Here is a 16,088-nt window from a genome sequence, read left to right on the forward strand (position 1 = left end):
GAGTTCGGTAGACCTTTCTCTAACTTGAAAGTAGTCATGGCTACCCTGATGCGGGTCGCACTGAGGTCCTTTAAACTTTGGTCCCTGTAAAAAAAACAAAAAAAAACGAAAGGATAGAGGAACCCACTAATCCGTTTTTCAGTGATGTCAAGCCATCGCCCTAGAGTACCGCGTTTATTCACTGCTTGTCTCGATTAGTGTAACTTACATGCGAATAACTGTCTTATTTTGAAGAAAAAAAATGCAGGAGACACTTAAGCGCTACCGTAAGGGTTAGACCGGACAGCGTTAACGGGCTAATGCCCATATATGCGGAATCGGTCATTCCCTACTCTACATTCACAGATCCCTGCGAGTGCTCATACCACTCCTGGCACAGTGGTGCGGCTGTTAAGCGATGCGCAACTGCACTGCGATGGCAGGTGCTGCCAGCGGTGGTGCTTGTCACATCCAGAGTGCACTTCCCGAGCAACCTCTCACGACCAATCGCTAATCCAACTGCCACCTGCCACGGTGGCAGTTTGCTCACAATCCGGTGGGTAGATTGTGATGACGTCGCAAGGTCACATGACTGAAGCGGCCCACAAAGGTTGGTTCTCCGGTAGACTTTTGGCTCGCAAAGACGGCGACACCGGATTTTCTGGAGAACGGGAACCTTAAAAAGCTATCGCGTCAAAATACATGCCATGCTGGGTGAAGCTCAAATTTGCGAGCATGCGAACCAGCAAAATAAACGCTCGCGCGCACAGCACTCGTTCAATAATAATAATAATAATAATAATAATAATAATAATAATAATAATAATAATAATAATAATAATAATAATAATAATAATTGGTTTTTGGGGAAAGTAAATGGCGCAGTATCTGTCTCATACATCGTTGGACACCTGAACCGCGCCGTAAGGTAAGGGGGAAATGAGGGAGTGAAAGAAGAAAGGAAGAAAGAGGTGCCGTAGTGGAGGGTAGTGAAGGTCTCCGGAATAATTTCGACCACCTGGGGATCTTTAACGTGGTCTGACATCGCACAGCACACGGGCGCCTTAGCGTTTTTCCTCCATAAAAACGCAGCCGCCGCGGTCGGGTTCGGACCCGGGAACTCCGGATCAGTAGTCGAGCGCCCTAACCACTGCGCCACCGCGGCGGGTACTCGTTCAGTGGTGGTAGTGGTTTTATTAAAAATAATAGTAAAAAGGAAGGAAAAAATTACTCGTTCAGTCGCCGATTTCATATTCTTTTAGCGCCATTAATTAAAGTGAAAGTTAGCCAGATTTTTCTTTTTTTTTGTGTGCCACGCTCGTATTCGCAGAGAAGCGCGTATATAAATAGTGCCCGAGGGCATGTGCAGCGAATGGGGTCTTTTTTGAACGAAAGCTGCACGGGTCAAGTAGTGCGACCTTTCGAACCCGCTTCCGACTCGAATGCGTGTGTACGGAGACCGAGGGCGCGGACCGCCTAGGCGGAACGGAGTGCATTCGTTGCGATAAGTTTCCGCTTTTCTGAAAGGGCATCCGTGCTTTCCGCTATCACCGTCGGAAGGGCGAGGCCCAGGAACGTCATCGCGTCTCGCACGACGCGGAGCAAGCTCACCTCCACCCGTTAAGAGTTCACGCTGCCACACATACTGTACTTATTCGCACGTGCACTTGAATGCTCAAACGCTTCGTGCGTTGCCCGTAAGCCTCGAGACGCAGTGGTAATTTCGGTTTGCAGACGCTGCTGTATATTCAATACTCTGAACCTTGGCACCGCTTCGCTATCTTCGTGCATACGTGCCACAGCCGTAAGAAGCCGCTAAGTACCATAGCTCCCCCAGTGTCGTGTTTTTTTTTGTTTTTTTTTTGTTTTCATTTCACAGCGATATCTGTTTCAGGTATACGTTTTGGGAGATTTTCTTCCCCATCCTACTAATAGCAGGAGTGTGTCGCAACAAAAAAAAAAAAAAAGATGACGTCGTCGCAATGAAATTAAATGGCTGTATTGTCGCCGATTCAACTCTCCGAGAAAAAGGTTGCTGGAGGAGCCCTTGCAGCATCTTGGCCTTAGTTTGAGCAGCCCGCTCTTGCTATCATTTGGCGCCACCACATTTGGGTTCAGCCACAGATCTGTTTGTACCGCTGTTCTAAATTTCCTGATAGAATCTCACCGACTGCCTTGCTAAGTGTTCCAACCTTTTCTTTTCTATCAATTATTACATTTTGACTAAATCATTAATATTTAATCCCTCTCTTTATTATTATTCTTATAATTTTGAAATCAGAACTCTCATCCCTTTTCTGTTCATGAGGAAGAATTCACCGGTGTTGCGCTCCCACGTGCTTTTCCTTTTTGCTAACTGCGTTCAGGAGAATAGCCACCCGATTCTTGGCCGATCCCCCAGTGTGGGTATGTGCCGTCTTTTGATAGGCTAACAACAACAACAAGTAATGATCACTTTTAGCCTCAATACAATCAATCGCTTGGAAGTTTACGGATGAAAATACGCCATATGCGATTAGGTCTGGGGCTATGATCTGTGTTAGTGAGGCTGATGCTTTCGCAGGGAGCGTGGGGAGCGAGGTTCAGATATCGGTGTATAGCTGCCTACCGCACAATTCTTAATTTGCCCCGGGTGAGGCCCAAAGTGCAGCACTCTTCCTTTCCGCCAGCAACGCCCGAATCATGGAGGCCTCTCGCTCTGTGCGCGCTGTCGTTCGCGCCGATAATTAGTTCTTAGCAAGCCACGACTCCCGGCCTGCATAGTTGTTCGACTGTTCTGAGCTGCATTATACGTAGACTTATTCCTGGTACTGACACACCTGCGCTGTGAGGCACACCGCATAATGGAGGAAACTACGTTATAGTATAGAGCGCCTGGCGTTATTTTACCCCTCAATAGGCCTCAGAACACGGGCGTTATTGCATATCGCGTACGTGTATCTAAATGCGATCACCGCGGCTGGGAATGGAATGCCCGATCCCCCTCACCAGAAGAACAGCATGTATATAGCCACAAAGCGACCACTGCCTGCAATATGTCATCCGTTCAGGCACCCTATAAGGAATGTGCTTTCAGAATGCCCGTTCTGCCTCTGTATAGCTTAAGCGCTTTTCCATTCTGGCACACGACGTTGCCGTCGGCATACATAAGCGATTAACTCTAAATGAAGTTACAGGGAAACTGAGAACAAATGGAAAAGTTGGCTTCTGTGGATAGGCGGCCGTATTCTAACACCAAAAGGGCAAGAAATTAGTTGGACAGCGCCGCCTTCCAGTCTTCAGTTGTTGGGTTATTGAGTCTTCCCGTAATCCAAGCCTTTTTGGTTTTCAATATAGTCGATTGTCCGGACCCCGTAGAGTATCTGTTACGGGTCCAATTGGACTTATTTTTGGAAATGTGGCGGAGAGTTTGAAGGATGCTTCACTCCCGCCACCGGTTGGCCCGGTATTGCACTGCCTCCGGGATCGGCCTTGTCTTTAGCGCGTCTTTACTATCCTGTCTTTCTATCGCATTTTTCAACTCTCCTACTATCTGCACGTGGTAGCGATTGTGGCTCGGCTTGAGCCAGTGAGCAGGCCTGTGCACTTTCCTTTTCTTTCTTCCTGGCAACAACTTCTCTCTCTCTCTCTCTTGGTTTTCAATAAACGTTTTTATCATCACCATAACAATGAATAATTGGTTTTTTCTTTTGGAGAAGGAAATGGCGCAGTATCTGTCTCATATATCGTTGGACACCTGAACCGCGCCGTAAGGGAAGGGATAAAGGAGGAAGTGAAAGAAGAAAGGAAGAGAGAGGTGCCGTAGTGGAGGGCTCCGGCATAATTTCGACCACCTGGAGATCTTTAACGTGCACTGACATCGCACAGCACACGGGCGCCTTAGCGTTTTTCCTCCATAAAAACGCAGCCGCCGCGGTCGGGTTCGAACCCGGGAACTCCGGATCAGTAGTCGAGCGCCCTAACCACTGAGCCACCGCGGCGGGGCACATCGTCACCATCGGAATATCTGGATTGTTGTGGTATGTCCCTACCGTGTGGTATAAGTTAGCCGCTTCACCGCAGAAGGCGCAATTGATGGCTGTTGAACCGGTCAAGAGCGGCGGCAAAAGCTAGTGGGTTCCCATGGATTGAGGGCCCACCTAACTAACCTCGATTTATTGTCTGCATTGAGCGTTTTTCTCTTATTCTCACTCACAAAGAGACCACTGTTACCTAAAGCGCCGATTTTATATGCAAGAAACGGGAGAAAAAAAAAAGAACGGAAGCAAACCACAGGTTCCGCTATCACTTGCCAATCTCACGTGTGAACTGCGGTCGTCGAAACCGAATTTTCCTGCGCGGATCCCAGCAGCTAAGCTACTCTGCCTTTGACTTCCAAACGTCGGCAACCGGTTCTTCTCGGTGCGGACAATGGCTGTTCGAATTGAGTTGCGGGAAAATGTTTAAATTAAATTTTCTCAGCTGTAGATGGCTCACTTTTGTTTTTGCTGCCCCAGAAACGTTAATACCCAGAAGGAGCGGGAGAATGAATTTTTACTGAGTACAGCGAGTGGATAGTGTTGTACCAGGTGGTGGAAACTATTCCGTTGCCCTCCACTACGGCACCTCTTTCTTCCTTTCTTCTCTTGGCCCCTCCTTTATCCCTTCGCTTACGGCGCGGTTCAGGTGTCCGCCGATAAGTGAGACAGACACTGGGTCATTTAATTTCCTCAAAAACCAATTTTCAATTTTCAAGGATGGTATTTGACAAAGGGTTCGATTCCGGAAGCGAAGCTACAGAAATTAGGACTACGTTGGTTTCCTCGTGAGATGAGGGATGAGCAGTATGCCGTAAAAAGGGAGCTAGAGATGATCGTAGAGGAAAGAGCACTTGAAGGGCCATATCTAAGGAGACGGGAGAGCTAGATGGAGCTGGTGGAACTGGTGGTGAAGCTAGATACTATAGGGTGAAGAAGCTGTCGTTGGAAACAGCTCAGTACAGCATGAAGTCGAGGGCATACATTAGAACCGGTGAAGTTGATGGAGGAAGAAGTCTTTGTCACATGTAACCAGGCTGCATGGTTTGCTTCTCCCTCAAATAGTGGAGCCCTTACGGCTTTCCTAAAAACCAAAAGGTATTGGAAGGCGAGGAAAAGGGTTCTCTTTACCTAACAGTGATTTATAGTTTGATGGGTGCGATAAGTGTTCCGCTATTTAACTGAGAAGCACATCGGGCAGCCTTGTTACTTTTGACAAAGGGGGTACATAAGCCCATGTCACAAAGAACTGCCGCGCTTTACACGGAGTTTCACTTGTCGATCTTCGCAAGAAACGACAGGCTTGTTGTAATTCGTTCTTTCTGTGCAGGCTGCGCTGCCGTATTGAGTTGCTCCTTATCGCCACACGTGCTCTTGTCTCCTACCTGCGCCTTCGAGACTGTCGCCTTGCAGCGCTCTTGGAATTTCTCGGAGGTTGCTCGCTCTCTTGGTGCGATAACAGCAGCGGACGCGCTGTTCAACGCATCGCGTAGGGGTGCTTCTGAGAGCAGCGGCGGTCGCGCAGAATGCAAGGAGGATGTTTGTCGACAAACCCTCCATTGTTTCTCGCAGCTCGTTGTCACGTGCTCCAGATTGTCTTGTTCTTATTTTTTTCTCCTTTCAAATAGCGTTGCCGGAGGCACAGAAATGCGCGACCTGCGATAAGCGAAGAACCCTTGAAGTGTCGGAAGGAAGCTCCGGGCGGCCAGTTGTGCTTGCTATCGATATGAGACAACAGCCAACGATATCTGCGATTTCATTTGCTGAAGGCTTCGATTCCGGATTTGGTATGCTGCGATTGATATGAAATGAAATCTGCGAACTTTGTTTAGGCGCTGTTGTGGAATGTCTTCACCTCTCGGCTACGGATCGTTCATTTCCTTTCCCTGGCTTCCCTCTATTTAAGTATTCCACTAGAGGGGCATTCTTGCCTAGTATAATGAGCCACTGCCTCGGAGCTAACTGGAACCAAAAGTGATATTCAGAATACTAGACAAGCCGGCTTGAACAAGACAACTGCTGTTCGCAGGTCGTAGACGTGCCAGCCTATGTGCCTGACCTGCGATACGCGAAGAACCCTTGAAGTGTCGGAAGGAAGCTTCGGCCGGCCAGTTGTGCTTGCTATCGATATGAGACAACAGCCAACGTTATCTGCGATTTCATTTGCTGAAGGTTTCGATTCCGGATTTGGTATGCTGCGATTGATATGAAATGAAATCTGCGAACTTTGTTTAGGCGCTGTTGTGGAATGTCTTCACCTCTCGGCTACGGATCGTTCATTTCCTTTCCCTGGCTTCCCTCTATTTAAGTATTCCACTAGAGGGGCATTCTTGCCTAGTATAAGGAGTCACTGCCTCGGAGCTAACTGGAACCAAAAGTGATATTCAGAATACTAGACAAGCCGGCTTGAACAAGACAACTGCTGTTCGCAGGTCGTAGACGTGCCAGCCTATGTGCCTGACCTGCGATACGCGAAGAACCCTTGAAGTGTCGGAAGGAAGCTTCGGCCGGCCAGTTGTGCTTGCTATCGATATGAGACAACAGCCAACGTTATCTGCGATTTCATTTGCTGAAGGTTTCGGTTCCGGATTTGGTATGCTGCGATTGATATGAAATGAAATCTGCGAACTTTGTTTAGGCGCTGTTGTGGGATATGTTCACCTCTCGGCTACGGATTGTTCATTTCCTTTCCCTGGCTTCCCTCTATTTAGGTATTCCACTAGAGGGGCATTCTTGCCTAGTATAATGAGCCACTGCCTCGGAGCTAACTGGAACCAAAAGTGATATTCAGAATACTAGACAAGCCGGCTTGAACAAGACAACTGCTGTTCGCAGGTCGTAGACGTGCCAGCCTATGACTAAAATAACTTTATGACCGACACCTTTCACTTCAAGTTTTGAACTATATACCTTTCTCCGTGAACCTCAATTAACTTCTTTCGTTTGCCGTGGGCAAACATACAAAATGTTAACCTTGCCTACTTAACGTACCTCACCCTTCCACTGGCGCTTTTTATTTGCTTCAATTCCCGCTTGACTGGTAACTGTAAACAGTTTCTAACACGAGCGTGCTGAGGATTGGGTTATGGAGGCTTAACGTCCCAAAGCGACTCGGGCTGTGAGAGACGCCGTAGTGAAGGGCTCCGGAAATTTCGACCACCTGGGGTTCTTTAACATACACTGAAATCGCACAGTACACGGGCGTCTAGAATTTCGGCTCAATCGAAATTCAGCCGCCACGGCCGGGATCGAACCCGCGTCTTTCGGGTCAGCAGCCGAGCGCCGTAACCACTGAGCCACCGCGGCGGGTTCAGAGCTTGTTGAGGACGTGGTCGCTGTAATGGTGAGAATATACTAACCGGGCCACGACGGATTCGCCAGCAAAGCACACAACTCGCGTGTTAATTAACCTTAATCGCATTCTATCCCCATCATGAATTATCATTCTCTACAGGATTCTTTTGAGAATAGCCAGGCAGTGGGTGACCAGCGGTATAGAACTGGCGACTGTCGACCCACTTTGTGGAAAAATACGAGAGGCACGATTTTGCGGGGAGTTGCAAGGGGAGGTCTGCCGTAAAACACGATGACCATCATATAATGCGTTCACGATGCGTATGTGCGGCATCACTCGACCAGCGTCGTAAAGTGCTCATATACGCTGAGCCGGTGAAACCCGCGCCAAGTAGTAGATGCCGCATAAAGATACGCCGACACTGCGCCGGCAGTGAAAGAGGCGCGGCCATGTGTACCTGTACCACACCTTCCGGCCGCGTTGGCTCTGGGCGCCTGTGCGGCGCGCGCGCGCGGTTCTCTTTAATGCCCGCCCTGCGGTCGCCATTCACCGCTCGTTGCCCGGGTGGATTTCGTTTGAAGCCGCCGTCGGCTTGGGACGCCCGGGCGACGCCGATTCCCGCGGGAATTGGGAGAGAAGAGGGGGGAGAGGAGGACAGCCCGGGGAAGGTAGGAAGACACGCAAGCGCCTGCGTGGGTCTACGTCGTGAGTCGTAAAGCGTTTGTTTGTTTGACACCTCGGATTCTTTCCTGCGGCTGTGCGGTCGGAGCAGCGCGCGTACAGGTGCGACGGCTCAGCTTCGCGCAGGCCGCTCCCATATATAGGCCGCGCGCCGGGAAGAGCAAAGTGCGGAAAGAGAGGTGTACCGCGGAATCTTGCGTCATAAAAAATGCAGTGACGCTGGGGCGAGAAGGCCGCCTAGGCGCCATAGTCGGCGCGCCTGACGCGGAGTTGACGCTGTTTTGTTCTCGCAAGTCCCGTGTCCGTCAACTCGTTTAGCGGCATGCCGTCAAAGTGGTGGGAATGTGTAGAATCGGCTGGTAGATGTCGAGTACTTGTTATATTTTCGAGGCGCCTGCCACGCTATGCAATCGAGATGCAAGCATTGAAAGGAGGTGGTGAGGATGAAGAGATCTGGTGGTAACAGGCTTCCCTGAAAAATGCATTGTGCAAATGTGTGACCGCTGAGGTCTCTTTTCTTTTTCTAACTTTTTTCATGGATTGTTCGGCATTGTGGCGATACTATCGCAAGTCTTGCCGCTGGCGGCCTGGAGGCAGGTATCAACTGGAGCTCAGACCCATTTTTAGCCTACTGATGGCCAGAACTGAGAGAACCTGTCGCTTCAATGACACTGAGGTCGTTTGGTCAGGCGGAGCATGACGAACAACAAAAGAAAAACACGTGACGCTGGCTACGCTGTTGACTACTCTAGGTCGCGGTAGCGGAGTACTCGCCTTAGTTTGTGCCAGCTAGGAGGCTAGCGAGAGGACAACACCTGCACCAATCTTTTATACCAGCTCCAGCGCTATCTTGCACACATATCCCTATCCTGTACAAGGCCTAACAAGGTTGTCAGTAAAATTCCTCACGCGTGTGGGCGCGCTTTCGGACTGCAGTGCCGTTCGGAACGCGGTTAGCGTCCACTCGCCAATACGGAAGGTATACACGCGCCTAATCAATGGCCTCCGTTAACTGCGCCAGCCTGCCTTCGGAAACGGCGCTCGATGAAGGAAGAACGCCACTCTGGAGGCACCTCACGTCCGGTCTTCGGCACCCGCTCGCACATAGGCACGCCAGGAGGCGTGTCCCAAGGAACCGGCGCATTTGCATACGCCGCGTGCGGTTCGCTGCACCCGACGGCGGGGCTCATCGGAATCTCGCCGTCGCCCGTCGGGGCGGAAGAACAGCTTGGCACGTCAGCGGCCTGCTTAGCGGTCTTGAGTGACCGGCTATTATTGTAGGCGCGGCATAACGCTCTCGGGCACTTCCTCATTCGTGGCGCGAAGAATGACGCTCCGGTGACCGCAGAGAAAGGCTCCGCTGTGACCTCGAAACGAGTGGGACGTAGAGGTATGCGGCCGCTTAATTATTTCAGCCTCCGGGCTGAAATAGCGGGCGCGGGTTCCGGGACTGGCGCTTGTGTGCTATCGTATATGTATGTGTAGTTAGGTCGTCAGCGTACGCATGATTATAATGCCGTTGGGCTTAGTGGGCTTGAAGCACCAAACTCGAAAGAAAAGAAGGCGTAAGCTTATTCGTGCTAGCAAAAAGAAGAGCGTTTCATTTCAGTTGTTTGCGCCGCCTTCTAGGAGAGACCACGGTCATTGGTTCAGCAATACTCTTGCGGAACTGTCATGACTACGATCAAACACTTCGGTCATTTGTGCTTCACTTAACAAAAACAACAAGAACAATTGCAAACACATTTACTTGGCGTCAATAGATATAGAGTACAAAGACTGTCAGGCCTACCAAAGGCTCGAAGGGCTTGAATGACAGCGCTTGGGAGACAGCACGACAAAACATATGAGATAAAATTGAAACTTATGTACAGTAGAAAGCAAAATTTAACGGGTGTTACGTCTCGCCTACCTACGACGCGCGGTATAGCCGGCGCGGATGCAACGGACGCCGCGGCTTCGTTCATCGCCGCCGCGACGCCTCCCGCCAAGCGCGTCCAGGCATGTTTCAGTGCCACGTGTCGTCGTGCGTGCGTGTGTGTGTGTGTGCTTGTTTTGCCCACGCTTGTCAAAGCGCGGCAGCCGGGGAGAGGAGCTCCTCAACTGGGAGGCGAGGAGGTCTGACCGGCGCCGGCCTGGCGGACGCGCCCGTCACGCCTGAACATGTTCAAGCGTCGCCGTATCGGATGACTCTTCCCAAGCCGTTCCCTCTTGCCCTCGACTCCGAGGGTATAAAAAAAGACAGCTGCGCCGGACGCGAGGGAGACTTCGATTCCTTCCTTCGAGTAACGTGGTCGCCCTGACCGGCTGCTCTTTTGCGATGCCAGAATAAACAAGTTGTTCTGTTGCCAGTCGAGTCATCCTTTGCCGGGACCTTCGGATGTTTCCAGCTTTGCCCCAGGCCGCCAGGCCAACGCTACCCTTGGGGCTTGCAACCCAAATGCAACAACTGGTTGCCAGCGGTGAGATCCCGACAACGGAGGCCAGCAGCGAAGATATGCGGTCAACTGTATGCTGAGCAGCACAACGACCATCCGGGAGCAGTGCAACGAGCCCTGTGTGATGACTGGTTGCCTGCAGCGGAACGACTGCGCTGAATTCGTGGCTGCGAGGTTTGGTGAGTGCGGGACTTTCTTCTTCTGAGTTTTGCCAGGCTTTTGTTAGTGTCAGAAACAGAGCTGGTAATTGTGGTTGTCGTTGCTGCCGGGTTAGTTTGCGGCAAGACAATAGTAGGCAGTAGAGAAAGCAGCATTCGGAGCAGCCATGGATTTGAAGTCGTTGCGCAAACCGAAATTGCTGGAGCTTGCAAGAGAGTTGGGTCTTGATGTCTCAGACAAACTCAGAAAACCAGAACTGCTAAGGGCGATTCTTGAGTTGGAGGCTGAGGATGACGAGCTGTCGGAATGCCTTGAGACCATTGAGGAGAGGGAACAAAAAGAGAAAGAGGAGCGCGAACGTAAAGAACAAAAAGAGAAAGAGGAGCGCGAACGTAAAGAACAAAAAGAGAAAGACGAGCGCGAACGTAAAGAACAAAAAGAGAAAGAGGAGCGCGAACGGAAAGAACAAAAAGAGAAAGAGGAGCGCGAACGTAAAGAGCAAAAAGAGAAAGAAGAGCGCGACCACGCTTTAGAAATGAAGCGTCTCGAGGTAGAGATGGAACGCGCTCGTAATGGAAGTCAGGCACACGGTGCAGGAGAACGGGTATCGTTCAAAATGACTGACCTGATGCGGCCGTTTAAGCTTGGAGAGGACATTGGTTTGTTCCTGGTTAACTTTGAGCGAACGTGCGAGAAGCAGGGGTTCTCTCGGGAAACGTGGCCACAGCGCTTGCTCACTTTGTTACCCGGCGAGGCGGCCGACGTAGTCGCTCGCTTGAAGAGAGAGGAGGCAGAGGATTTCGACCAAGTGAAATCAAGTCTGCTAAAAAAGTACAGGCTGTCAGCGGAGGCGTTCCGTCGGAAGTTTCGGGAAAATGAAAAAGGCAGAAATGAGTCATATACAGAGTTTGCCTACAGGCTTATGTCAAACATGCAGGAGTGGCTCAAAGAAGAGAAAGCGTTTGGTGACCACGAGAAAATTCTGCAGTGTTTCGGGCTGGAACAGTTTTATAGTCGGTTACCTGAGAACGTGCGGTACTGGGTCTTGGATAGGCCAGACGTTAGTACAGTGGCTAAAGCCGCCGAGCTAGCCGAGGAGTTTGTGACGCGTCGGGCTCGCGGAGCTAAGGACGGTCAAAAGGGTGAATTTGGCTCCAAGTCTGAGAGGCCGAAGTTCACACCCATGAGAGCAAGGGGGGACACGCGTAGTGCGGATGCGAGTGAAAGCAGTCCGACCGAACGTAAGGAGACGGCGGCAGCCGAAGCCGAACGCAGAAAGCGGTTCGAGAGGAGGCAAGCGCGCGTGTGTTATACGTGCCAGAAGCCGGGTCACTTTTCGGCGCAGTGTCCAGAAACAAAAAGAGAAGTCGTGTGTTTGTCATTATGTAGCACTGACGAGAACATGAAGCTTCTCGAGCCTTACATGCGAGACTTCCTCGTGAACGGGAAAGAGTGCCGAGTGCTTCGTGATTCCGCAGCTACAATGGATGTAGTTCACCCCTCTTACGTAGAACCCGATATGTTCACGGGCGAGTGCGCATGGATCAAGCAAGCCGTGGAAGCTCACAGCGTGTGTCTGCCCGTAGCAAAAGTGCTCATTGAAGGACCTTTCGGAGCAATTGAGACGGAGGCAGCAGTGTCATCTATGCTGCCCCCCCAGTACCCGTACCTATTTTCGAACCGGTCCGATCACCTCCTGCGCGAGAAGGGGCTTTTGTTTGGTGAGGCTAGCGTTCAGGCCTTAACCAGATCAGGAGTTCGGGAGCTCGCTGCAAAGGCGGTAGTTGAGGGGCCGACGTTGTCGAACAATGAGAAAGGGTCGGAGGCGCAGCAAGCTGATATTCCGAGCACGTCAGAACTGGATAAAATTGAGCCTGTAGCGTTGAAGGCACCAGGTACTGGAGAGGAAATGCCCGACAAGGGAAAGTTAGAAGAGCTTCCGGTCGAGCTTCCGGGACTAGGCTCAGTGACGAACAGGGAAGACACTGATCAGGTCATTAGTGACTTAATCATTAAAGCACCGCTGTCAGCTGAGCAGAGAACCGAACTACACCAACTCTTACAAGAGTTTCAAGGTCAGTTCTCTGAGAGGCCTGGTAGGACTTCTGTCCTTACTCATGATATAGAACTTACCTCGCCAGAGCCAGTACGATCCAAGGCGTACCGGGTGTCACCCCGCCAGCGCGATATTATGGAGGCTGAGGTAAAGAAAATGCTACAGCTCGGTGTTATTGAGGCGGGTGAGAGTGATTATACCTCCCCTTTGATTTTAGTTGAGGTACCGGGCAAGGAACCTCGTCCTTGCGTCGACTACCGCAGGCTTAATTCTATCACTAAGGATCAAATTTATCCGATCCCTAACATCGAGGAGCGCCTTGAGAAAGTTAGTAGCGCTCAGTTTATTTCCACCCTAGATCTTGTCAGGGGTTATTGGCAGGTTCCACTTACAGAGGAGGCTAGTAGGTATGCGGCGTTCATTTCACCAATGGGAACATTCCGTCCTAAAGTTTTGAGTTTTGGTTTGAAGAACGCGCCATACTGCTTTTCAAGCCTCATGGACAAAGTGTTGCGGGGACAGGAAGAATTTGCTTTACCGTATTTAGACGACGTAGCGATATTCTCCGCATCCTGGTCTGACCATATGGCACACTTGCGGGCAGTGCTAACCCGCCTGCGCGAAGCGGGCTTGACAGTCAAGGCTCCCAAGTGCCAATTAGCACAGGCCGAGGTTGTCTACCTCGGTCACGTGATTGGACAGGGTCGTCGCCGCCCCTCTGAAATAAAGGTGGCCGCTGTGCGAGACTTCCCGCAACCGCGCACGAAGACCGATATTCGGTCGTTCTTAGGTGTCGCCGGCTACTATCAGAGGTACATCCCCAGGTACTCCGATATCGCGGCTCCCCTGACGGATGCTCTAAGAAAAACAGAGCCCCAAACAGTCGTCTGGAGCGAGACAAAGGAAAGAGCTTTTAGCGCCCTAAAGAGCGCCCTAACAAGCCAGCCTGTGCTACGATCGCCAGACTACACGAAAGGGTTCGTTGTTCAGTGCGATGCTAGTGAGCGAGGCATGGGCGTTGTACTGTGCCAAAGGGACAATGGAGAAGTGGAACACCCCGTCCTGTATGCTAGTCGTAAGCTGACCTGTCGTGAGCAGGCGTACAGCGCCACCGAGAAAGAGTGTGCGTGTCTCGTGTGGGCCGTTCAGAAATTGTCATGCTACCTAGCCGGCTCGAGGTTTATCATTGAGACGGATCACTGCCCTCTGCAATGGCTGCAGAACATCTCTCCCAAAAATGGCCGCCTCCTGCGCTGGAGCCTCGCTTTGCAACAATATTCCTTTGAGGTGCGTTACAAAAAGGGGAGTCTCAACGGTAACGCCGATGGCTTAAGTCGAAGCCCCTAACGTAGGAATCCGCCTCAAAGTTGTTGGTTACTGATGTTTTCTTCCTGAGACAGGATTTTTAACATATTGCTTTTGTTTAGTGTTTCAAAGTGATTATGTGCTTTCTAGTGCAATTTTCCAATTTGTGGACGCGTTCTGAGTGCTGCTTGACTACTGTAAGGAACTAGGCAGTAGTATAAAAGGGGAAAGAGCCTGGCAGAGCTTAGTGAGGGTTGTCTCGTGCTGGCTGACTGAGCGGTTGCGTTTCGGCGTAGTTCTAACGCTTGCTGGGAACGAGCACAAAAATGGCAACTCTCCCGAAGTGACTTTACAGTGTCCTATGTGATCCTGAACCCGAGAACGAGGCCTTCTCTGTGCGCTGCGCTCAAGCAACGTCGAGGGACGATCGGTTTCGATTACGAGCATCATCGAGCGACATCCCTCTGGACAGCGGATGCAGTCCCCTGACCATCGGGATCTCCTTCTCCCGGCGGGGCGGTCTGTTACGTCTCGCCTACCTACGACGCGCGGTATAGCCGGCGCGGATGCAACGGACGCCGCGGCTTCGTTCATCGCCGCCGCGACGCCTCCCGCCAAGCGCGTCCAGGCATGTTTCAGTGCCACGTGTCGTCGTGCGTGCGTGTGTGTGTGTGTGCTTGTTTTGCCCACGCTTGTCAAAGCGCGGCAGCCGGGGAGAGGAGCTCCTCAACTGGGAGGCGAGGAGGTCTGACCGGCGCCGGCCTGGCGGACGCGCCCGTCACGCCTGAACATGTTCAAGCGTCGCCGTATCGGATGACTCTTCCCAAGCCGTTCCCTCTTGCCCTCGACTCCGAGGGTATAAAAAAAGACAGCTGCGCCGGACGCGAGGGAGACTTCGATTCCTTCCTTCGAGTAACGTGGTCGCCCTGACCGGCTGCTCTTTTGCGATGCCAGAATAAACAAGTTGTTCTGTTGCCAGTCGAGTCATCCTTTGCCGGGACCTTCGGATGTTTCCAGCTTTGCCCCAGGCCGCCAGGCCAACGCTACCCTTGGGGCTTACAACCCAAATGCAACACGGGATAGATACTGCGCCATTTCCTTTCCCCCCAAAACCAATTATTATTATTATTAACGGGATGCGGGTGGGCGGGGAAAAAAATGACTCCGGGGCCCTCGCGCGAGGCAATCGCCTTAAATTCCTTCAGGGGACGTGCATGATTCGTCCGCTAGGCATCGAACGACTTGGTCGTCAAGCAGCGCTGCAGTAAATGCTTGTCTGAACACACGCATTCCGTAAACTTTTGCTGCCGACAGTACGTGCTAAAAAAAAGTGGCAGGGTTTCAGCGTGGTTAAATCGAGTAGACGTGCGCGAAAGCATGTGTTCATTCTTCGCCTTTTCTTTCTGGCATGTGCACGTGCACGCAACTGCGTTTCTCGCTGTTCATCTTCACACCCTCTCTCCACTCGGCGGCAGCTGGCGCGACGCCCTCCTCCCATTGGCTGCAGCTGGCGCAACTTTCCTCCGAACTAACCAGAGCTTACCTGAGTTACTCCGAGCTTCGCACAGGATTCTTGGTTGGGACCGCGTTAAGTGGTGATTTCGTAATAAAAAAAAAAAACTTTCCAAAGGTAATGGCATACTCTCAGGGAATCACATTGAAGAATGTGGACATTCAGTATGAAACGCTGCACGTTTAAACATTAAACTGTACGATAAAACACTAATGGACGTCAGTAGGTAGGCTTCTTCTGGCCCGAGAACTCTGCCGCATCTTAAGCATGCATCTCAAGCATGAGAATAAAGCAAATATCGCTGAAAGAAGCGACGCCAAAGCACAGCGCTGCTGGCGTGGCATCCTCTAAAGGCAGCAGCGGCTTTCGCCGAGCCATCTTGTAAACATCTTCGTATATAGCCTAACCTGTGGCCCAATTAGTTCGTCGTGCGTGGCTGCAAAGGCGAGCCAGGCCCCTCCCGAGCGAGCTTGTCTTTTCCCGCTGTCGAGGGTTTATTTTCCCTGTGAGATCTTTCTCTTTCTTCATATCGCAAACAAAGGCTTCCCGCCTGCGACGCCAAGCCCGCTCGCTTAAGCGGGGGAGCCCGAACTATTTCTGAAGACAGCTGCAGACAAAACGTTTCCCCGCGTTCCCGTATTCAGCC

At 51.3% G+C, this 16,088-nt stretch overlaps 1 protein-coding gene across 7 annotated transcripts in view; it reads left to right on the top strand.

Moving 5' to 3' along the window:
• The window catches only part of LOC144136778 (uncharacterized), a 203,603-nt gene that overhangs the window by 43,667 nt on the left and 143,848 nt on the right, over positions 1-16,088 (top strand). The window lies entirely within an intron of this gene.

This window comes from Amblyomma americanum, chromosome 6 (genome assembly GCF_052857255.1).
Source record: "Amblyomma americanum isolate KBUSLIRL-KWMA chromosome 6, ASM5285725v1, whole genome shotgun sequence".
In the NCBI taxonomy this organism is placed as follows: domain Eukaryota; kingdom Metazoa; phylum Arthropoda; class Arachnida; order Ixodida; family Ixodidae; genus Amblyomma; species Amblyomma americanum.